General features: G+C 49.3%; 1 protein-coding gene across 5 annotated transcripts in view; it reads right to left on the bottom strand.

Annotated features, from left to right (window-relative positions):
• The window catches only part of TSHZ2 (teashirt zinc finger homeobox 2), a 475,063-nt gene that overhangs the window by 126,945 nt on the left and 324,833 nt on the right, over positions 1-23,285 (bottom strand). Inside the window, exon 3 of one of the 5 annotated variants that reach the window (XM_062204374.1) lies at positions 17,071-17,122. The exons of the other annotated variants lie outside the window; for them this stretch is intronic. The gene's annotated coding sequence lies outside the window, so the exon portion shown is untranslated. Of the gene's footprint in view, positions 1-17,070; positions 17,123-23,285 lie in introns of those variants that run through there. 5 annotated transcript variants of the gene reach the window in all.

Below are 23,285 nucleotides of genomic sequence, written 5' to 3'. Positions count from 1 at the left end.
TTGTGGGGACCGCACAGGCTTGCTGTGTGCCCTAAGTGAGAACAGCTCAGACATCTCACAACTCTGAGGACAGAATGTGTGTGATGTGGCCTCACGGAGTTTGAAGTGGCTCAGGACAGCCAGGGTGGGGCAGGTGTTGGGGCACAGTGGGTTACACTGCCTCTTAGGACAGCCAGATCCCATACTGGTATGTCTGTTCCCATCTTGGCTGCTCCATTTCCCATCCAGTTCCCAGCTAACGTGCCTGGAAAGGCAGTGGAAGATTGCCCAAGTGCTTGGGTCCCTGCACCCACGGGGGAGACCTGGATGGAGCTGCTGGCTCTGGCTTCGGCCTGGTCCAGCCCCAGCCACTGCGGCCATTTGGAGAATGAATCAGTGGATAGAAGATCTCTCTGTACGTCCTTCTTTCCATCTCTCTTTCTCCACCATTTTGCCTTGCAAACAAATGAGTAAATAAATCTTAAGCAATGAAAGAACAGCCAGGGATAGCCCTGCCTGGCCCTACAGGACAGTATCAGAGGACAGGCTACCAGAGCCCGGGACTAGGGACATTCCAGGCCACCTCCAAGAACAGCCCCTCTTCCCCATCCGCACATGCCCGCTGTGTGTGCCCGCTGCGCCCTGCCTAAGGCCTGCCCTAGGTTGGTGACACCCCTTGGAAGAAAGAAGAGTCCTGAATTGGCTGGGACCAAGCACTTGCCACCGAGAATGGGGACTTGAAATAGAAATTAGCTTCAGGTGACGAACAGCAGGGACAGTTGCGTTTCTTCTGCACCTGTGTTCGTGGACGGAGCTATTTAACTGTTCCAGGTAGGACTTGTCTTTGCCGGTGACCAAGCGGAGCTTAGCTCTCGATTCTGTCTTCTGCTCTTACCTGTCAAGGATTCAGAGAGAAAGCACACACAGGCCATCCCCACCAGCACGTTTGCCCTGCTGACTGCCAATGCTGCCTGGCTCTGGGCCTCAGGTTGCAGAGCACTAAGCCCTCCTGGGCCTCACTGGATGCTTGCGGAAAGCTGTGTGGCAAGGCTTGTGGAGGGCAGTGCGGGGTTCCTGAGGCACAGCACCCCTGATGGTGGAGCTGGCTCTTGGTTGGGGTGGGGTGCAGGTCCTGTGCATTGCAGGAAATGCAGCAGCACCCCTGGGTTCCACCCACTAGGTGCCACTAGCTCCTTTTCCTTCAGTCAAGGCCGTCTGTCTCCAGGCATTGCCAGCTGTCCCCTAGGGGGCAACGTCACCCTGGGTGATTTCAAATCCAGCATGGCCAGTTACTACGGTTTTGGCCCGGGACAAGTTATTTAACCACGAAGTGCTGGCTTTACTCCTTTTGGAAAAGGAGAAGCCATTTGTGTCACTTTTCATTCCACTGGGGAGGCCCCAGCGGGCTCCTGTGGGTGGGCCTCCTTTTGGGGCAGGAGAAGGGGTCTCGCCAGTGCCATGGCCCAGAGGGAGAACACTAAGGCTCGGTGGGGTCAAGAGGCATCCTCCTGTCGCTCGTGTAATAATAAAACTCTTCAATTCTATGTGGAAAGAATTATGGAAACATTCCCTCCACTCACGGAAGCTCTGAGTGTGCTCCTAACAGTAACCCCTCGGTGGAGGACTGCCAGTGACGGCTGGGCTTCGTGCGACCCCACTGACTTCTGGCCATGCGGCCGTGGAGGTCTGGGGGCCGCACTGCTAGGGTTTGAGTGTCCCCAGAGCTCCTTGTGTGGGCAGTGCGGTCCCCAGCGAGGGGATGTGAGGAGAAGGCCTGGGGCCTGGAGATGCTGCCCACAGATGCAGCTCTGCCTGGCAGACTCGCTGAGTTTTCTCCCGTGCGCACCTCCAGCCCTTCCCCAGACTCTCCGGCTTCCTCTCTTGCCGGATGATCTCCCCTTGTTGCACACACTCCCGCCTCAATGCCATCACTCGGACATGACCTGGCCAAGGGGGCCTGCCCGAGAGTCGGTGCCATGTTATCTGGATGTTCAGCCTCCCCAACCGTAAGCAGGATCAACCTCCTCTCTTTCTAGGGTACCCGCCCTTCGGTATTTTGTCATAGCAACAGAAAGCAGACTAATACGTACGGGTGAAGCCACAAGAGCAGAGACACGGACAATGTAGCATTGAGCCTGCGACAGAGCTGCTCCGAGCCTGGACGGCTCATATTACTGCAGATCCCTGCTTCAATGATGCACGGGCCGCCTCCCTACGTTGGCTTCGGCATACTAGCGGTCCTACGGCGCACTAGATGTTTTTCTTGCAGTGGACTCACTTTTTAGCTTCAATACTTTAAACGGCATTTTACAGCTTACTCGATATGGAAAAGCAGTTCCAGCTGCCGTGCATGGAAGGAGAATGAGTTTTCCACGGTGGGAGTCAATGCTATTTACTTATCTGCAGTAATGATTAACAAGAATCGAATCTGAGCAACACATGGTTGTTCAGCCTCTTGTACTCATTAACTGTCCAATAACCAGGTCATGGGAGACCCTATGGTTTGGCTCACTCGACATCCACTCACACTGACCTCTCTCCCTATTCCCCGAAACACTGAAGACTTCACCTCCCACCTCCGTTGCAGCCGGGGTGGTCACGTGACACTGTCTGCCTAACAAAACATGGCAAATGGGTGCTTCCCTGATGGAAAAGGGGAAACCTTGCTGGAAGATGTTTTCTCATTGTGTGGCCCTTTGTGCTGGTTAATCTATGTGTCTGCCCAGCCACACCCTGTCTCTCTCTGTGTCTCTCTAGACAGATAGATGAGAGAGAGAGAGAGAGAGAGAGAGAGAGAGAGAGAGAATATAGATCAATTTTCAGCTGGCTCTGTTTCGTCTCCAGTAGAATCCTGATGATTCTACTCTTCTTCCAAGTGCACTGGAGGTATGAAGATGCATGCACCATTTTGCTACCACGTGGGTGAGCAAACCTGAGGACCGGGCACTAAGGCTGACGGATGCTAAGGCTGACGGATCCAGAGACGGAAAGAACGTGAGTTTGCGTTGGCCTCACTCTGCTTCCCACCAGCTGGGAGTCTACCTCTGAGCTTCTTAGCATCTCTGCAATCAGAATGCAAACTCCCAGTCAACGAGATCGTCAGTAGATTGGTAGGCTTTTTGTTTTTGGTAGACAGACCTACATAAAAGCACATATTATCTTGTAATCAGTGGCAACTTAGATTTAATAAAGGATGGGGGCAACAAGTCCTGACTTGATTTAACATATTGTATATTTTAGGGTGTCTGACATTCAAGTTATTTGCCTGGGCTCAAGGCAAGGAAGGAGCCAGTTCCCGAAAGGGATGTGGCGGGCAAGAGAGGGGTACTTTGCCCTTGGTAGCAACGCATGCTGTCCCTGTGACACCCTTGTCTTCTTCCACGCTCAGCCTTTCATTTCCCTAGGAAGGTTTCTTTTAGGCAAGCCGAGCCCTTCATCCTGATGAGAAAGTAAAAGCTTTCCTAAATCCTTCTCATTACACAAAATCCACTTTCTAAGTCTAATACAGGTTCAAATAATATTTTTTTAAAAAACCAATAAAATATTATTGGAATTAAAACCCAAACCCATTAATATCCTGATTAGATACCCCATGTTAATTGCAGATTCTTCAGGCAACAGAACGGGTCACTGCCTGGGCTTCATGTGATGGTGGTGGTGTCGCGTAAGAGCCAGGTTTGGGGCCTGCAGGTGACAGCACAGACTTCTGTGGGCAGTGACTTTCCACTCTCACCCTCGTGGGCAGTGACCGCAGGTCCCTCGGTGCTCCCTGTGGGGAAGGGGGAGAGAGCCCAGGCCCAAGCCTTCCCTCTCCATCTTCAACCCCTTCTCTACAGCAGCAGTCCAGCCTCTGCTCCCCGGGCTTCCAGAACAGAGCGATCTCGATGACTCTTCCATGCACAAGAACTGGAGGCTGTTTTCCTAACACAACAAGTTGTGGGGACCTGCTCCATTGGGATTTCTGCCTTGTTCACTATGGGTCTAGGACAGGGGCAAAAGCAAATGCCCACAGGGCCCAGGGTGGTGTGAGGCCAGAGGCCCACTGCAGAGCCCTGATCTTGTGTTGAGGAACCCATCCTCTGGAGTCTCTCCCTAATGTCCATGTCCCTCTTTGAAACACACCTCGAGTCTGAGCTATGTCTAGTGCACATTGTGGAGCCCAGCCCACGGCAGCTGGGCTGGACTCTCCTGTGGTCCCCTTGCTCATGCCCCCTCCCCACCCTGACTTCTGCCCGGCAGAGTTCCTTGGTCTCTGGCTTCTGATTGCATCCTGCCGGTGGGAGCCCCAGCAGTGTGGATGGAGGGTCTGACATCTTGGCTCTGTCCCAGCATAGGAGCCTGGTGCTGGCTCAGTGCTGACTGAATGTCCCTGCCACTGTCTCTGAATGACTTTCTGTTTGCAAATTCCAAGAACCACCCCCTCTCCTTGTCCCTTCAAGACTTCAGGTGGTGCCAGCTCCACGGCCACCAAGACTGCGTCCCTGGCTTCCTTGATACTTCCTGCTTCACCCCGAAGCAGTCCTGTGTATGAGACAGACACCACCCTGTCCTCATCTGACTTCGTCATCTATCTCTCTTGGGGACTCAATACAGAAGGAAGTCCCCAAGTACTTGTCACTGCCCGTCACACCAGGGTGTGTCACCCAGAGTCCTGTCACACCAGGGGTCCCCTGTGGGGGTCTGACAGCATGGCTGACCCTCTTGCTTCCTCCCATTCCCTACGCCTGCTGCTGTCTGCCCTTGATTCTTTTGCCTTTGCACCTGACTGTCCTGTTGGCCTTCTCCCCTCATCCCTCGGGAGTCCTGCATAGATGGTGTGCTACATGGTACCATGGGGTCACCCATCAGGATTCCAGTTCCCCAGGGCCCAGCCAAGCTCACTTATATCTCCTGGCTCCACTGGATTGCAAAGAAGGACCCAGAGCCTCAGATCAGTCTGCTCTGCTGACACTGTCCCCCTGGAGTCCAGGACATTCCAGTCTCCCCTGGCGTCTCTCTGGTTAGTCACTATCTTCCTATCAAGCTGCCCATTCAGTTTCTCACACTCCACTGCTTGACCATTCCAGCTCCTAAAACAGCCTTGGTTAACAAACCAACCAACCTCATCACTATACTCTCCCAGCTACATTCAGACACTTCCAGAACACCGGGCACCTAGGCCCGGAACCCAACCTCACTCATGACAAATACTATTGCACCCCGGCTTGCGTGGCCCCCTGGAGGCTTTGTGCACAGGGAAACCAGGGACAGTAGATCCACAAGCAGGTGTGTGGGGTTCTCGCTCTCTTACGCAGTGTGCCAGACACTGGGGCCTCTATCCTGCTTAGCTATTGAGGCTTAAGGACCCTGTCCTCCGTAGAGAGGTTTACGCAAGGCCAGCAGCTTGCGGGGCAGGGTCAGGAAGGAACCCTCCCTCCTTCAGAAGCAGCACACACGGACGTGGGATAAACGTATTTGAAAAACCCCAGCTCCACCTTTCTCTTTAATGCTTGCCTCGGAGGGGCTGAGACATCCTGGATCTCATTACTGTGCTGTGATTCCCCAAGCGTATTTCACACACACAGTTTTTCCTGGTGTCAAGATGAGGGGGCTGCAGGTGGGAGCAAGCAAAGAGGGTGGTAAGTCTAGGTGAAAATAAGACACTCAGCCTCCACGTGTGGGGCCGGGCCTGTGCGATTCAGGGGCAGCTCCTGGTGCAGAGGAAAGAGCCCTGGTTCGCTCACAACTGGACTGGACTGGACTCTCGGGGCTTCTCAGGAAATGCGAACTCTACAAGGAATCTTCAAAACGTTCACTGAAACACGGCATATAAAAACTATGCACAGATTGCAACAGTTTTTGCACCAAAATAAAATATCATTAAATTTTTTGTTTAAATTTTATTTATATGAGAATGAAAAGGCGAGAGAGAGACAGAGAGAGAGAGAGAGAGAGACAACAAGCACTCCCATCTGTTGGTTCATTCCCCAAGTGCCTGCAACGTATAGACTGGGCCAGGCTGACGCTGGGAGCTGGGAACTCGACCCAGGTCTCCCCCGTGGGTGGCAGACACAGCTCTGGGAACCACCACCTGCTGCCTCCCAGGACATTAGTAGGAAGCTGGAACTGGCAGCAGTGCTGAGACTTGAACCCAGGCACTGCGATACGGTACGTGGGCATCTTAATCAGTGTTTTAACTGCTAGGCAAACACCTGCCCCAAACTTGTCTTTTAATTCCAGTTCTCACAAGCCTTTTGAAGTTCCTTCGTCTTCACGTTGCTTTTCCTTCACTTTGTCATTTGAGGAATTTTCATTATTGTCACTCTTAACTTTAAAGAAATACTATTTTCTATCCCTTTTATGTTTAAGAAACGTGTGTGTCACTGCAAATGACTGCGTGTACACGGCTGCCATGTGAGTCCGCTTTGGTCTGGGCACCGTGCTGTCACTTCTCCAGCGCTGGGGATCTCGCGCGTGTCTGTGAACTTCCTCCGAATCCATAATCACCTCAAGCTAACAAGTAGAAAGGAGCATGCAGGTGACATGATATCGAAGTGTAAATATAAATATAAACACACCGAAAGTCAGATCAGGCGCCGGCAAACCTCCTCTGCAAAGGGCCAGCTAACACAGACTAGGAAGTTCAGGCTTTGAGGCCGGCATGGTCTCTGCTGCTCAACTCTCCACCGCGACCTGAACTAGCTGTGGATTATATGTAAGCAAACATGTACACCCATGGCTGGGTTCCATAACATTTTTATTTACGAAGCAGGCAGTGGGCTAGATTTGACCTGAGGGCTTCAGTTTGTCAACCATGACTTGAATTTGTGTACTGAGCATTCATGGGTACAAAACGTTAATGATCCAAATTAGCATTGGAGTCTTCCTCTTCCCTTTTTCCTGCCTCCCATCTTCCCCTCTCCCTCCCTCCTTCCCTCCCTCCCTCCCTCTCTCTCTTTCTCCCTCCCTCCCTCCCTCCTCCCTCTCTCTCTCTCTTTCTCCCTTCCTCCCTCTCTCTTTCCCTTCCTCCCTCCTCCTCCCTCCCTTCCCCTCTCTCTCTCTTTCTCCCTCCCTCCCTCTCTCTTTCCCTCCCTCCCTCCTCCCTCTCTTCCCCTCCCTCTCTCTTTCTCCCTCCCTCCCTCTCTCTTTCCCTTCCTCCCTCCTCCCTCTCTCTCTCTCTTTCTCCCTTCCTCCCTCTCTCTCTCCCTCCCTCCCTCCTCCCTCTCTCTTTCTCCCTCCCTCCCTCTCTCTTTCCCTCCCTCCCTCCCTCTCTCTCCCTCTCTTTCTCCCTCCCTCTCTCTTTCTCCCTCCCTCCCTTCCTCTCTCTCCCTCTCTTTCTCCCTCCCTCTCTCTTTCTCCCTCCCTCCCTCTCTCTCTCTTTCTCCCTCCCTCCCCCCCTCTCTTTCTTGTTTCCTCCCTCCCTCCCTCTCTCTCTCCTTCCCTCCCTCCTCCTCCCTTTTCCTCCCTCCCTCCCGCTCTCCCCCCGCCCCCCTTCTTTCTTCCTGGATATTTTAATTTCCCATCAGTGGACGTGTATTACTTATGTTACTAATGAGTGCTTGCTGTTTTTGGATGACTTGCTAGTTTTGAGCGCAGAGAGGGAACCTACCCAGAACGCCCTGCAGCACGCGGCCTCTTCTCTCCCTCCCCTCCATGACCATTATCTGTACAATTAGTCCAGATGCGGGACCCGTGTCTATGAGCAAATCCCAGATGTGGGTGATTATCTGGTTAATCACTGCAGTGTGGTTGTGGCCAGCTGTGCCAGTAAATGCCGCAGTCATGCGCCTGAAACTGATACGGATGCTCAGAGAGAGAAAGCAGGACTTTCTGGAGGTCAGCTTGGTCATAAACGGTTCTCAGCGCTAGATCAGAAACGCAGGCCTGCGTCTGGGTCCAATCACCGCCCCCATACATCCTGCTTCGTAGGAAGCCAAGGGAGTCTGGACTTGCAGCGGTCCTAAGTTAATTTTGCAACGAGCAAGGCACAACGAAGGTGCTTCCTGAAGCCGTGAGTCAGGGACCAAGAACTAAAACCCATCCTGCTGGATGCCGCCCAAGCCTGGCTATAGACAAAACAGTCTCGACACACAGTTGCCTCTCCTGTTTTTAAAGTTCAGCGGGAAAGGAGACAGAAGCTGAAGTTCCTTGGCAAATGCGCTCAAGTGATGAGAAATAGATCTGCTTTGTACTAAGCTCACACTGTCTGATGGGAAGAGTCAGACCTGAGCTCAGGCGAAAACCTCGCTTTTGAGCAGAAATGACGCTTGCCTGGGTGGTACATTCCTGGCCAAAGCCCTGAAGCTTAGCATTTCATAGAAATGACCAATAATCATGTATTTAGTTGCTGATACCACTAACTTTTCTCACTCTGCAGCTGGTGGTTGTAAAATTTCTAAAATATGTATCAAGTAGACGAGGGTTATGGCTTTAAAGCATGTATTTTTTTAAATTAAATCAAGTTATTTTCCATGGATTTGAAAGGCTGAGAGGCAGAGAGATTGAGACAGGCATCTTCTGTCTGTTGGCTCACTCCTCAAATGCCCACTGGTAGGGCAGGGCTGGCCAAAGCCAAGAGCCTGGAACTTCCACTTGGGTCTTCCATGTGGGTGGCCAGGACCCAAGTACTTGAGCCATCACCTGCTGCTTCCCTGGGTGTACATTAGCAGGAAGCTGGATTGGAAGTGGAGGAGCTGAGCTGCAAACCAGGCACTGCTATGGGAGCTGGCAACCCCAGCAGTGACTCGAGCCCCTGAGCCAAATGTCCATCTCTTAAAGAAAGTACTCCTTTTCGCTATTCTGCCTCCAGCTGTTAAAAAGATTTAGGTGTCATACGAAGCAGAGAAGTGATAAGGCAAGGAGAAAGCAAACATCCTCTGATAAAATTAGCATAGTTACTGTGACCAAGCATTCACTTCCGATTTGAGCTTCCTGCCAACCTATAGGAAAGAGAGACCATGCAGCCTTGCATCTTCTTCAAGTTTACAAGGCTGCAGCTACAAGGCCTTTTGTCCCTCAGATGCCAAGTTCACTGGTGCCTTGGAGGGTTGGCCATTTCTGGTCTTTGCATGGCCAACCACTCCTCGTGCTGAATTCGTGCTAGGGAGGCATGCTGCCTGGAGCTCCCTGTTTAAATCATCCTGTTTAAGCTACTTTCCTCCTTGTTTTGATGCCTACCCTGACATGGTCATGCTTATTTTCTCCCTTTGAATGAGGTCGTAACTCCTGGGAGAAGGAGCTCTCCCTGATTGTTCATTGCTGGTTTCCCAGCCTTAGTCGTGGTTGGCACACAGCAAGCAAGCACTCAGTATTTATTGTACCGAGGAAGGGAAACCAGGCCCTCACAGGCTAATTGCTACTCTGGAAGACACCACTTGATCTATCACTCGGAGGGTCTTCCTGGCAGCCGTGTAGCCCCAGGTTTTGGAGGGAAGCACTGGCTGTCTCTAATGATAATGGAGTGGGTGACTGTGAGTCGTGAATTACTCAGGGACCCGAGACTGCTTTCACATCTCACGGCCAGTGTCTGGAGATGGGGCTGTTCTGTGATTCAGGGAGCAACTGTTGACCCATTTGTTCTGCTTTGATGAGTTCTACCCAACAGAATGAACAAATGCATACAGCCAGGAGTGGTTGTATCTGCCAGGGGCTGCAGACGGCTGCAATTGGAGACTGCGGTGTGACCCTCATCAGTGTCCCCATAGGTGCACACTGCTGCTGCAGGTGCACACAGCTTTGGGTTTTCATGACCTTCTCAGTTTCAAAGATTTTCCAGGACATGCTCTATTTCAGACAGTGTCTCTTTGGATCTCTCTAAGGACACCACAGGAACTAATTTTCCTCTTGGAAAATATGATGATAATAATTATAGACCTGTTGACTTCTGCCAGTTTGCAAGGAATGTAGCATACGATCTTTCCAGGTTTCCAAAACCATGCACACAGGCCTGCTGACGTAGGCTCCTGGGTTTCTCCTGATTCTCATTTCCCGCACAATCCACACATTCTCTGCGCATACTTCTCTACAACGAGGTACTCCAACTCTTCCTAACAACATTTCCCCGCCAATGGGATGGCGCTTCCCCACAATTAAACTCCGACATCACGTCAGCACCACAACACACGTGATGATGAGAGAGAAAAGTCTCACTGGGGAGACTGACTGCAGGTTGACTCGGGGAACTTGGTGACCAACTGACTTGCTCCTTCTCATGAAGTTTGCAACACAAGTCAAATTCATGCCATAGCTACAAGATGAGTCACTATACCTCTATGGTAGGGTGGCTGAGCAACAGACAAGTGAGGAATCCTAAGAACAAAAATGCTGAGGTCTTAACTACCTACAGACTGAGCTGGACTGTTTGTGACTAGAGTGGACTTTTCCACGACAGAAGTTCCCTTCTTACCTGTCTTTCTTTGCTTGGCACCTGATGCATTAAAGACAATCACTGAATGTTTGGTTCCTGAAATGGGGACAGAAGCCTATGTGAAGTTACTCTCTCACCAACATCCAAAGTTCCACATCAGAGATGCATTCCCTGGGATTAAACACTGTCCTTTCTTCCCTCCCCACTAGAGAGAGGGGACCAACGTGGGGCAAGTGGTTTGGAGCGCCTTCATTTTTTTTTTTTTTTTTTTTGTTGCTCCTGTTTCCATTGGTACAAAAAAGGCCACACAGCTAAAAACAACAAACAAACTGAACAGTTTACCCCAGCACAGCCACTTGCCAAAGACGGTCAGCTTGTGGGGACAGCTTCTAGAAGGAGGCCCCCACAGCAGAACAGAGCTGTGGATACTCCAGGCCCATCGCCTCCAGTCCACCTCCAGAGAGGCACTGGGCCTCCCCGAGTGGATCAGGTGACACCTTTTCCACTGGGGGGCAGTGGTGTCCAAGCCCAGCGACTGGTCACTCCCCTGGGCCCGCTTCAGTATCCAAACACGTTATGGCTCTGAGGACCCCCTATCCAGGCCTTGGGACCCCACCTGCTGCTTTAGTACAGAAGATTTTTGTCTAGCTCTAGCTCTAGATATTTAAACTCCAGGGTTATAGCCAACCCTCCAGGGATGTAAGCAGGCCAGGTGAGAGTGTGCAGAAAACGCGCCCGGCCAATGAACAGACTGCTTACATCTCAGCTAGGCTAGTGTTAATGCTCAAGCATGATGATGAGAGCTTCTGGTGGGCAGACACGGGTCTCCATTCTCACAGACCTGTGCTCATGACGCAATTTACTCAAGACCCAACACTGCTTCGGGATTAATCCTCGCGCCCACTGGCAAGTTTTTCCCCAGTAACGAGGCCTCAGAGCTCCTCCCAGGTCCATGCATTTTGCTGTGTTTGGGCCTGCACTGACTTGTCACTCCACTGATTAACTTGGTCATTTGTTAGTTTGTGAATCCAACTAGCTAATTTCATCGAACAGAAGACTGGTGGCCAGATGGGGGATTGAGACCTGGGCACCTGATCCCTGCCCCCATTAACCCTGGATAATGCAGGAGGGTGGAAGGTGAAACACCTTTTGTGAAACACTGAAATCCAGGCTTTCGGACAAAGTGCCACGAGTCATGGGAAAAGGAGCTACGAGCTCTGCCCAAGTCAGCAAAGGCTTCACAGAGGTGACATTGCATCGGGGCTTTGAGGATGACAAGGAACCTGCTGCCTTCTCCCTCTCCCCGCCTGCAGGGTCCACCCCGGGCGCGCTGGCTGCTGGGCCAGTGCCATGAGCAGCGAGGAGCTGACTGCTCTCTGAGATGACTTGTTTACCGGGTATCTCTCTGCCCCAGGACCTGTACCTCCCACCCTTGGAACTACTTCTGTTCCCAGAAAGGGAGGGCACCCAGCCTGTTGTGTCGCCCAAGTCCCATATCACAGAGCTTCGTTCAATGCTCAGCTCTGGTTTCTGACAAATGCAAACACTGGGAGGCAGTGGGTGATGGATGAAGTAGTTGGGTTCCTTCCACCCGTGTAGAGGATCCAGAGTGAGTTGTCCAGCTCCCTGCTTTGGTCTGGCCTAGCTCGGGCTATTGTGGGTATTCGGGGAGTGAACCGGTGGATGCTTACTCATTCTCTCTCTCTCTCTCCCTCATCCCTTGCACCCTCTCCAATTTACCAAAGGAGGGAAACATTTCCCGTACAAGGCATTAGGAGTTCAAGTAGAGGGTTGGCTCCAGGAGGCTGGCAAAGGGGCTGGGGTGTGTTCCTTTGGAACTCTGGCGCCCAAACACATGGAGTCTGGTGTGGGTAGGAGGGGCCGAGAGTCAAAGCCAGGATGACGCCCCTTCCTTCTGTCCCTGGAGCCCAGGATTTCCATAGGAAATGAAGACAGACAGCTTTGGTAGGACGGAAGGGATCTTTAGACCATGAATAAGCCATTCTTTCATTTGTGTATTCATTCATTCATTCATTCATTCATGTTTCTCATTTAAATCTTGAAATTTCAACTACATCATCCATTCAGTCATCCATTAGCAGGTATTTCTAGGGTACTCTCTGTGGACTTCAGACAGTGAAACGCAGGGATTCAGGCTGAGGTGGCACACTGATGTCACCCTGCGAACCAAGCAAGGTCCTTTCGGAAGAGCCATCTGTGGTAACTACGCACTATGCCAAGGGAGACCCCGAGACAAGATCTGGTCTCAGCGTGGATGTACAGATTGGTTAGAGGGGCAGAGCCTTGGCTGGCGTTTGCCAACCTCTGGCTCTCAGGCATTGGCTCAGGGGCTCAGGCAGGTGCCTGCTCAGCCCCAAGGAGTGACTTCAAGTGTCAGGTACACACGTGAAGTCATAGCCCTGACATTTCAGGGTGGGAAAAATTTTCTCCCAGCCCCAAAGTTTTTTTTTTTTTTCCCGGATCCAGGTGTGGGCGAGGGTGAGCAATTGTCCTGATTTGCTGGGGACGTTCTGGTTTGCCATGGAACTTCTGTCATCTTAGTAACTCCTCTAGTCCTGGATGATCTGGGAATATTGGCCATCCTTCTCTGGGGACCCATCCTCTAGGCAAATCTGTCAAGAGTTGGGGCTACAAGTGACAGCCCCCAAACAGGGGGACCCAAACACATGCTTCAGTGAATGGACAGGTGTTTCACTTCTGTGGGCAATTCATGCTTTTCATAGGCTGCAGTGAAAGTGGGTATTAGGCTTCCTCCCAAAACCACTTTATCCTGGATTCTGGGATCAAGAGGAGCCCAGCTCAGAAACACAGCTCAGCTCCTTGTGCTTGCCCAGGGCAGCTGTGGGAGGGAAGCCCCCACATGATGACCACAGTAATGGACAGGCCCTTTGACACGTCCTTTGCAGGCTCAAAGGGAGGCAGAAAGCCAGCAAAGGTCAGCCAGCGGCCCTCAGAGGTGCAGCGTGGCGGGGAAACCTGAGCGCTGGGGTCAAACCTTGTCCTTATCCAACAAAATCACCATCTTCTACTTTGTGACACTGGACATTTCTAATCATGCATGCAATTGGCAAGGTAGAATCAACATCTCTATTTTACAGACAAGGAAACAGCTCCAGAGAGGTTGTCCTTTCTGGCCAAGCTTACTCTACCTAGGACAACCAGCCTCCCTATACCTAGAGGCCAAGCTGTCACCGTGACTCCTGGCTCCACCTTTTATCACCTGCCTTTGCTACATGGCTTATGGCAAAGTTGGTTAAGGTGCAAGAGGGGGGCAAATGGTCTCTTATCTCACCCACCTACACTTACAGAGGGAAGGTAAGCAAAAGAGCTTTGTAAAATGCAAACAGCAGTCACAACTGTGGCCCAGGTTCTGCTTCTGGGGATTTTGCATGAAGTTCAGGCTTTTGCTTTCTCTTAATGCAATGCAAGATCAGGCACCGCTGGGTTCCACTCTCCTATGGCAATCATTGCCCAGCAGTGATGAGCAGCAGCCCCTTTGGATAAAGCCTGGGTTCCTACACAACCCCATCACTCAATTTGTCATCTGCTGGCTCCTTATCGCCTTCACAATCGAAAGAATTTCTTTCAAGAATCACACACAAATGCCTACATTGTTCCTAGATTTGGGGATATAATAAACAAACCACAGAAATTTCCAGGAAAGGAAACTCTAGGGGACCAAGCTTTTATTTAGCTATGGATGGATCCACAAAACAAGAAAGACGAATAACTATGGCCACTGTGGAATAAAACGGGAGGGTATTTTAATTTTTCCCAAGTAAGAAGAAATATATCCTACAAAGGAAACCCACTGCCTGCCTGAGTGCTGGCCAACAGTGGCTGTTCCATATACGTTGTTGGGTGAGCGCTGGACCAAGGGTCTTCTAAACTGAGTATACTTAACTTTATGGAAATGTCACTTAGACGGGGACTTATCTGTCTGATCTGTCTGGAGAAGAGTTATCATGGTTTGGAAGTGGCCAGAGAACGGCACTCTATGGTGATAACTGGGAATGACAGCTTCATCACCCAGAGTAGGCACAGGTGCTGTCTGAGGACACACAGCTCATTAGAGACAGGTCTCCCAAAGCATGGGCCCTGGGCAATGTGCTGTGGTTTGGATTAGGACCTCACTCAATGGTGCATGGTTAAAGGCTTGGCTCCCAGGGCCACAACTTTGGGAGGTAGGGCTAGCGTGAGGTCCTTAGGCAGTCAGGGGCCTGCCATTGGGAGCTGGTTCTCACTGGAGGGTTGTTATAAAGACCTGATGGTGGGGGTGGGTGCCCATCTCCACCCCCACCCCCACCGCCACCGATTCTCTCCACTTCCTGACTTGTTTGTGGTCCTCCTCCTGCAGAGCCCAACTGCCATGCAATGCTTTCCCCAGAGGCAAACCGACGGGGTCGCCTGGTCTGGGACCCAAGCCTCCTTAGCAGTGAGGTAAAGAATTGTTCTCCTCACACAGCCAGTTGCCGCTGGTATTTCATGATAGCAATGCGATCTGGCTGATGAAGCAGGCCACTCCCCTCTCTCCTGAGAGGCATGGAGGGCCGGGCAAGAGTGCATTTTATGTGCATGGGCACAGGACATTTCCTTTTCAATCTCTTTCACTTTTTCTGTTGAAGTCACAGAAGGAATCTGTGCCGCCTGTTTTTATCACTCCCTGAAACCAACCTCCCCATTCCGCTATGAGAGAGCGGGCCCTGGGCTCCGAGCCTCCTGCAGCAACGTGCCTACCAAGGGGCTTAACTCCAGAGTTTTCTTATTACTGCCATTTCACTGTGATACTGATCCTCTGTCTGTGACAGGCACAACAGACTTTTGTTTAGGATGGTGGTTTTACAAATTGTAAGTTTGATTTAATTGAAAAATGTTGCTGTTGCAAATATAGTTTTCTAAAACTTTGTTTTATACCTTTGTGAAACTAATGGTTAAGAATGTTATACCACTATAGTTTTAATGATCTATGATTACTTAAAATTTTACTCTATATGGGTGAAACGGTCATTTTTCCATTCATTATTGTTCATAGTCATTGTCTATATTCTCACTAAACTACGGTCTTTTTGCTCTTTACTTGTTAAACTTCCTATTCAGTGAAGTATTAAGCCTTTTTACAGTAATGTAAATTTAAAGTACATTATCTCAAAAACTGAAAAAAAAAAAAAAGAAAAGGAGAAGGAAGGAAGCTGGGAGGGAGGGGGGAGGGAGGGAGTGAAGGAGGAAGGGAATGCCATTATGTTCTTAGAATTGTATCTACAAAGCTCATTGAATCTGTTAAAAAAAACTAATTAAAAATTAAAATAAAAATTAGCAAAAAAGTGTGAGTTGAGGCAAGGACAAAATTTTGATGGAGACAGTGGCAAGAAAACAGTAGCGAAAGCAAAAATTACGAATTGGGAAGCCCTGTGGCTCCAGGCAAGCTCCCTGCTCCAGAGTGCCTGGGTTTGGATCACGCTCCCAGGTGTCCCTCAACATCTCTGTCCCTCAGCTTCACGCTGGCAAAACAGAGACCACAATGAAGCAACCGCAGAGGTCGTGACGGGCACTGAATGAGCCAAGACACGCAGAGCACTTTGCACAGCCTGGCACACAGTGAGCACTTGACAGGGGCCAGCAGTGAAGGCAGTGCTGGTGGTGGTGATGATGATGGGGACGCTGGCGATGGTGACGGGAACGATGGGACGATGATGACAAGGACGTTGATGATGGTGATCGTGGTGAGGATGCTCAGGAGGGTTCTTGGCCGTTGACCTTTAGGCTGATGGCCTAGAAAGGATGGCTGAGCTTTCTAGTGCGGAAGGGACAGGGAATGCAAGAACTCCCCCACATCCAGGAGTCCCGAATTTCTGGGGAAGGAGAAACTCGGGGTATCAAGAAGGTAGAGTAATGACCTTTGTCTCTCTCAGCTGTGAAATTTTTGAGAGCAGGCATTTGTCTTATTCACAGGAATAACGGCCACATTTGTCAAATGCTTGCTCTGCCCCAGGCTTTGCGCGAGCACATTCTATCCGTTCTCTTAAAACACGTGTCCCCATCTTCCGGATGAGCGAGTGGAGACTCAGAGAACTTCAACAGCGGATGTGTTTGATTTCCAAGGGGAGAGTGACAGCTTCCACATGAGCCCTGGCCAGCCCACCTCTTTGCTTTGTTCCCCAGCCACTCCCTGCCTGCTTTTGCTACTCCAGCCACTGCTTTTATCTGGAGCAAACCAAACTTTTTTTTTTTTTGACAGGCAGAGTGGACAGTGAGAGAAAGAGACAGAGAGAAAGGTCTTCCTTTTTGCCATCGGTTCACCCTCCAATGGCCGCTGCGGCCGGCGCTTTGTGCTGATCCGAAGCCAGGAGCCAGGTGCTTCCTCCTGGTCTCCCATGCGGGTGCAGGGCCCAAGGACTTGGGCCATCCTCCACTGCACTCCCGGGCCACAGCAGAGAGCTGGCCTGGAAGAGGAGCAACCGGGACAGAATCCGGCACCCCAACCGGGACTAGAACCCGGTGTGCCGGCGCCGCAAGGCGGAGGATTAGCCTGTTAAGCCACGGCGCCGGCCCAAACTTGTTTCTTTCTTTGCTGCGCCTTCCCTCAGGCCTAGGTATGCTGGTTCCTTTTCATCCAGGTGTAGCCCAAACGCCATTTTTCAGAGGGTGCCTCCTGGGTCATATCACTAACTGCAGCCATTTGTCCACTTCCCAAGCCCCAGTCACTCTCTGTTCCACAATGGCAGGTTCTGGGGCCAATTGCTTCTAAGCCTTGTTTAAAGTGTGAGTCAGTTTCCTCACCTGTAAAATGGGAGTGTAATATTAACTTACAGGTTTCTTGTGAGTTTTACATGTTGTATTTAGCGTGTTTACAAAGTACTGAAGACGATGCCTGACACACGGTAAGCACTCAATAAGCAAACATCGATATTCACTTTTTGTCTTTTTCCACTGCGTCATAATGTCTACAAAAGCAGCACTTTTATGTGAAATCTTCACTGTGGTACCCAGTGCCTAGGTCACAGTAGGTACTTAAGTATTAGTTGTGTGTGTGAGTGAAAGAATGGAAGCTTAACCTCAATACCTCTGCTCTCACCGACCCCTTCTACCACGGCCATTGTTTACGCTTCGTACCAGGCCTGGTGCTAGTCCAGGTGGGGACACAGTCCCGGTGGGGGCCCAGGGACAGCTGAGCAGGGCCATGGCCATCAGTTCTTCCTGTTGCTCCCAGGGAAGCTACACCCCAATCCTGCCCAGGCCGCTGGCCCTTTCTATCCTCGCTGGCCCTCTTCTTGGCCAGTGTCTGTGCAACGTTTGTGCCAGGCTTTCTGGCTCTGAGAAAGTCTGGGACTTGTTTGCTCCCACTCCTTGGGCCCTCCTCAGATCATGATCCCGAACGAAATCACCGTGCCTGGCCCGGCCCTAAGCCATGGCGCAGAAGGAGGGTTGGATGAAGCTTGGTGCACTCTGAATATTTTTGCAAGGTGTTTACATACTGAATTCTACAAGAGCTGGATGGAGCTCTTATTGATGGAGACTTAACTGCACTGGCTAATAAACTACCTATGTGCAGAAGGGGTCCGGGAAGGCCCATCCTTCGTCCCCTCCTGCTGCAGGAATTTTATTCCAAGATGTCCTTTCTTCTCTCCACTTCCTGAGCTCCTCTGCACCCTTCAAGGCTCGGATCACATCTCATTTTTTTCCCTGGAACCTCCCCAGTCTCCCTGGCTGAGTCAGATGTTTGTTTCGCAGTGACCCCAGCTCCTTCTCCCACCTTTGTATCACAGCCAGCTCGCTGATAACAGACATTGGCTGAGCTCCTACAACGTGCCAGGCTCTGAGCTCTTCGAAAGACAGGATGGAAATCCCTGCCACCAAGCAGCTTTCTGACCGGTGTCCCTTTCCCCTCATAGGCCCCTTGAGGTCAGAAACACTGTCCCCAGCATTCAGCACAGAGCTGTCCCCACCCCCCCACCCCCCAAGGTGGACTCCCTGTTGTAGAACAGAAGGCCGATGAACCGAGTAAAGGGATGGTGCATAAATACTTGGAGCCAGAGCACAGACCGCATGCGCAAAATAGGGCTCTTGACTGGCAATGTCTCCCCCCCCTCCCCCCCACCCCCCGAATGATAAAGGGGCTGTTCTCTGTACGAAAACCAACATTGCTCATCAGGCCTTGTAATGCGATTCACTCTGACACACTCCTTGTAAAATGCATGCATGCTGCAGAAATTGGCATTGGCCTTGCCCCAGAATGTGCCGCCGGACTCGAGGGCTGCGTGCCGATGTCAAAGCACCACTGAAAAGTGCTTTTTCCTTTTGCTGACTGGCATTTGTGCGTTTTCAGTGCGAACTTGCTCCTGGGGTGGGGAGGGGGCACTGCCTCTTCCCTCGGATAACATCTTTATTTTAAGCAGTTCCCAGTCGTTCCACTGCGGCCCGCCTGGGCTGTGTCTGTGGTTGGCAGAGATCAGTGCAGTCAATATTTCTGACTGCAGCGCTTCCTATGGCTTACACCGACTTCAAAGGATGGAACGCAGTCAGCAACGCTCCGTGTGTACGTGCCCAGTCTAATCTGTACCTTTGATTCTGCGGGATCCAGCAGATGGCAAAAGTGCATCCCCAGCACAGGTTGCCCAAGTGCAGGCGATTCAGGCTGGCTGGGACTTTGATGCCCCAGCCTGAGCTACAGGAACTTCTGCTCTGGGAAATCAGACCAGAACACTAAACACTGCAGCACTGGGGAATTTTGGTGGCTCTTCCTGGGACCATTTCCTTTTACTAAACACCGCATTGCTTTCTTACACTATTATTAACCAAATAATGAGCTACCACTCTCACGGGGATGGGCTTTTGAAAGGCACCACTAGAAGCCAGCATTACGCCAACGCATTGAGGTCACGGTGGGACCGTAGGGAGCTCGTTGAAAAAGGGTGTTATTTTTTTTTAAAAAAAGAAACGATTAATTGTGATGACTTTCACCTGAAACAATTTCCCTTGCCCCTCACCTTATGAGAAAGATGACGTGAACCAGAAGAGCAGGATTGGCAAACTTTCTGTGAAGGGTCGGGCAGTAAATAGTTTCACTTGGTGAACCATGTGGACTCCGTGGCAAGGACTCCACTCGTAGTAACAGTGCACGAGCAGCCATGTGTCACACCACCCACAAAGGGGTGTTTCTGGGCGTCAGCAGGCTCCATGGAGGGTTACGCAAATTTGAATTTTTGCGTTCATGTGTCATGAATTGTCTTTTGTTTGGATTCTTTTTACTTTTTCAATTATTTCAAGATATCAAACTATACTTCTGAAGTCATGAGTTCAACAAATTAGGAGGGGAGTGGGAGTTGCCCTGTGGGTGGCTGATGCCTACAATAGAGAGCGAGGAAGAGCAGGCTCTGGGGATCAAGCAGAACTAGGTTCCAGTTCTGCTATGGTCACCTCCTGATAAGCCATGGAAGGCAAGATGCTTACCTTCAGCGAGCCTTGATTTCCCTATTTGTGAAGTGGGACAAATCGTAGGCTGCTTCATGGCTCCTTTGGAGGTTAATAGAAATAATGCTCACAAGGCACACAGCATCCTGCCTGCCACACAGTTGGAACTCAACAAGCTCACGTGCTAACAGACATGTATTGAACAATCATTATGGGACAGGAGCTGGGTGTCTAATGATTCCTATCTCATTGAGCTTAAAATCGAGTGGGGCTGATGAAAATTGTTAGCTCTCATTAACAATGCTTGGGCCTTGTGAAAAAGAAGTGAAAATTGCAAACTATTAGATAATGCACCGTACTATGACTATGGATTTTCTGTTTTCACAAACAGTTGAAACTCCCCCAGCCTCTCAGAAGAGCAGATTCATTTACAACCATTCGTGGCCACTAAAACAAAGTCTCTAAATCCCTGAGCGATTTTTGACCATTTGCAATCACTGAGTCCCACCTGTTAGACCAGTGGATCTCAATCATCTGGAGATTTCTTAGAAATTCTAATTCTCTGGGCTGGCACTGTGGCGTAGTGGGTAAAGCTGCTGTCTGCAGTGCTGGCATCCCTTATGGGCGCTAGTTCGAGTCCCGGCTGCTCCACTTCCAATCCAGCTCTCTGCTATGGCCTGGGAAGTCAGTAAAGATGGCCCAAGTTCTTGTGTCCCTGTACCCACATGGGAGACCCAGAAGAAGCTCCTGGCTCCTGGCTTCGGATTGGCCCAGTTCTGACCATTGCGGCCAGTTGGAGAGTGAACCAGGATGGAAGACCTGTCTCTCTCTCTCTCCCTCTCTCTCTGCCTCTCTCTCTCTCTGTGTAACTCTGACTTTCAAATAAATAAATAAATCTTAAAAAAAAAGAAATTCTAATTCTCTCATCACCCTAGAATAAGAGACTCGGAGGATGTGGACATCTGTGGTTTCACAGTGCCTCAGGGGATTCATGCTGATTCAGGTTTGACTATCACTGTCCTAGATAGGCTACAGACTCATTGACACATTCAAAGTTGCAGACCCAGAAAATGACACAGCTGGGATTTTTTTTTTAACAAAATCTAATTATAGGACCTTGAATACTAGAACATACTGGCTCAAGGTCAGGATTGATTAGTGGCATAGGAGTCAGTACTAACCCTAACCCTAACCCTAACCCTAACCCTAACCCTAACCCTAGGTGTGCATATGTGGTAGAGATGAGGTCAAGCAGCTGCCCTTCTCCTTACCCAAGCTGTTCGTGCTCAGGACACTGACTTCTGTTTCTGCACATCCTGGCAGTGGGAAGGTGCTGGGGGTAGCGGATGTGGTCTGCCTCCTTGGGGAGGGGTATCTGATCATGTACATCTGAAAATTACTAGAAGAGCTGTCTTGGTTTCATTATTTCTATACTCACAATGCACTACTTGACTGTCCCCATGGTGGGACTGCTTCTACCCACCACCCATCTTGTCATGACACTTTATCAACATTAACATCTCCGTATTTCTATGTATCTCTTCTATAAAAGGAGTATTATAGAATTATAAATACTACATTAATAATTATATATTTTAATACATTATTAATTAAATACATAATAGAAATATAATATAATAATGCTCATTGGCCACTTGTGCCAACAATGGCTGCTGGTTCTCCAACATTCATTCTTCCCTTCCTCCTTTAGTAGGAGAATCCTTTGGTTTTAGCTGGGTGAATGGCCACCCAGCTTAAGACTACGGTAACCAGCACCGCTTGCACCTAGGCATAACCATGATATTAGATCTGGCCAATGAAGTATGAGAAAAGAGGCTGGTACACAGAAATAAAAAGAATCATCAGGAATTACTACAAAAAGCAGTATGCCAACAAATTGGAAAACCAGTAGGTTCCTGGACACAAACAATCTACAAAAAATTAAGCCATGAAGACATAGAAAATCTAAACAGACCAATAACCAAGATGGAGATTTAATGAGTAATTAAGACTCTCCCAAAAAAGAGAAATCCAGGACTAGAAGGTTTCACTGCTGAATTCTACCTGAAATTCAAAGAAGAACTAATTCCAATTCTTCTCTAGTTATTTAAAATAACCAAAAGCTATTTAAAAAACCAAGCCTGCATTATGAATTGAAGCTTTCAGCACCTTAATTCCTAAACCAGAAAAAGATACAATAGAGAATAGAACTATAGATCAATATCCCTGATGAACATAGATGCAAAAATTTTCAGCAAAATATTAGCTAATTGAATCCAACAACACATCAGAAAGATCATTCACCTAGACCAAGTGGGATTTATCCTGGGTATGCAGGGATGGTTCAACAGTTGCAAATCAATAAATGTGATATGTCACATTAACAATCTGAAGAACAAAAACCATACAGTTATATCAATAGATGCAGAGAAAGCATTTGATAAAATACAACACCCTTTCATGATGAAAACCTTAAGCAAATGAGGTATAGAAAGAACATTCCTCAACACAATCAAGGCAATTTATGATAAACCTACAGCAAGCATCCTATTGCTGGGGGAAAAGCTGGAAGCATTCCCCCTAAGATCCAGAACCAGACAAGGGTGCTCACTGTCACTACTGCTAATCAATATAGTCCTGGAAGTTTTAGCCAGAGCCATTAGGCAAGAAAAAGAAATCAAAGCAATACAAATTGGGAAGGAGGAAGTCAAACTATCCCTATTTGCAGATGACATGATTCTATAGAGAGGGGATCCAAAAGACTCCGCTGAGAGACTATTGGAACTCATAAAAAGGGTTTGGCAAAGTGGCAGGATATAAAATCAACACACCAAAATCAATAGCCTTTGTATATATAGACAATGCAATGGCTGAGAAAGAACTTTTAAGATCAATCCCAATCATAATAGCTATAAAAATAAAATATCTTAGAATAAATTTAACCAAGGATGTCAAAGATCTCTATAATGAAAATTAAAAAACATTAAAGAAAGAAGTAGAAGAAGACATAAAAAAATGGAAAAACCTTCCATGTTCATGGGTTGGAAGAATGAATATCATCAAAATGTCTATACAGAGATTCAAAGTGATCCCAATCAAAATACCAATGACATTCTTAGCAGAGCTAGAAAAAAATGATGCTAAAATTCATATGGAAACCCAAGAGACCCTAATAGCTAAAGCAATCTTATACAACAAATAAAGCTGGAGGCATCACAATACCAGATTTCAAGGACCTATTACAGAGCAATTATAATCAAAACAGCCTGGTACTGGCACAAAACAGACATGTGGACCAATGGAACAGAATAGAAACTCCATAAATCAATTCATGCATCTACAACCAACTTATCTTTGAAAAAGAAGCTAAAGTCAATCCCTGGAGCAAGGACAGTCTCTTCAACAGATGGTGCTGGGAAAATTGGATCTCTACACTCAGGAGTATGAAACTAGATCCCTGCCTTACACCTTACATGAAAATCCACTCTAAATGGATCAAAGACAAGGGTGCCCCCAAAAGATAGATACTACA

This window comes from Lepus europaeus, chromosome 10, assembly GCF_033115175.1.
Source record: "Lepus europaeus isolate LE1 chromosome 10, mLepTim1.pri, whole genome shotgun sequence".
Lineage (NCBI taxonomy): Eukaryota > Metazoa > Chordata > Mammalia > Lagomorpha > Leporidae > Lepus > Lepus europaeus.
The sequence above is the reverse complement of the archived record's forward strand: the minus strand, read 5'-3'. Positions and strand labels throughout refer to the sequence as shown.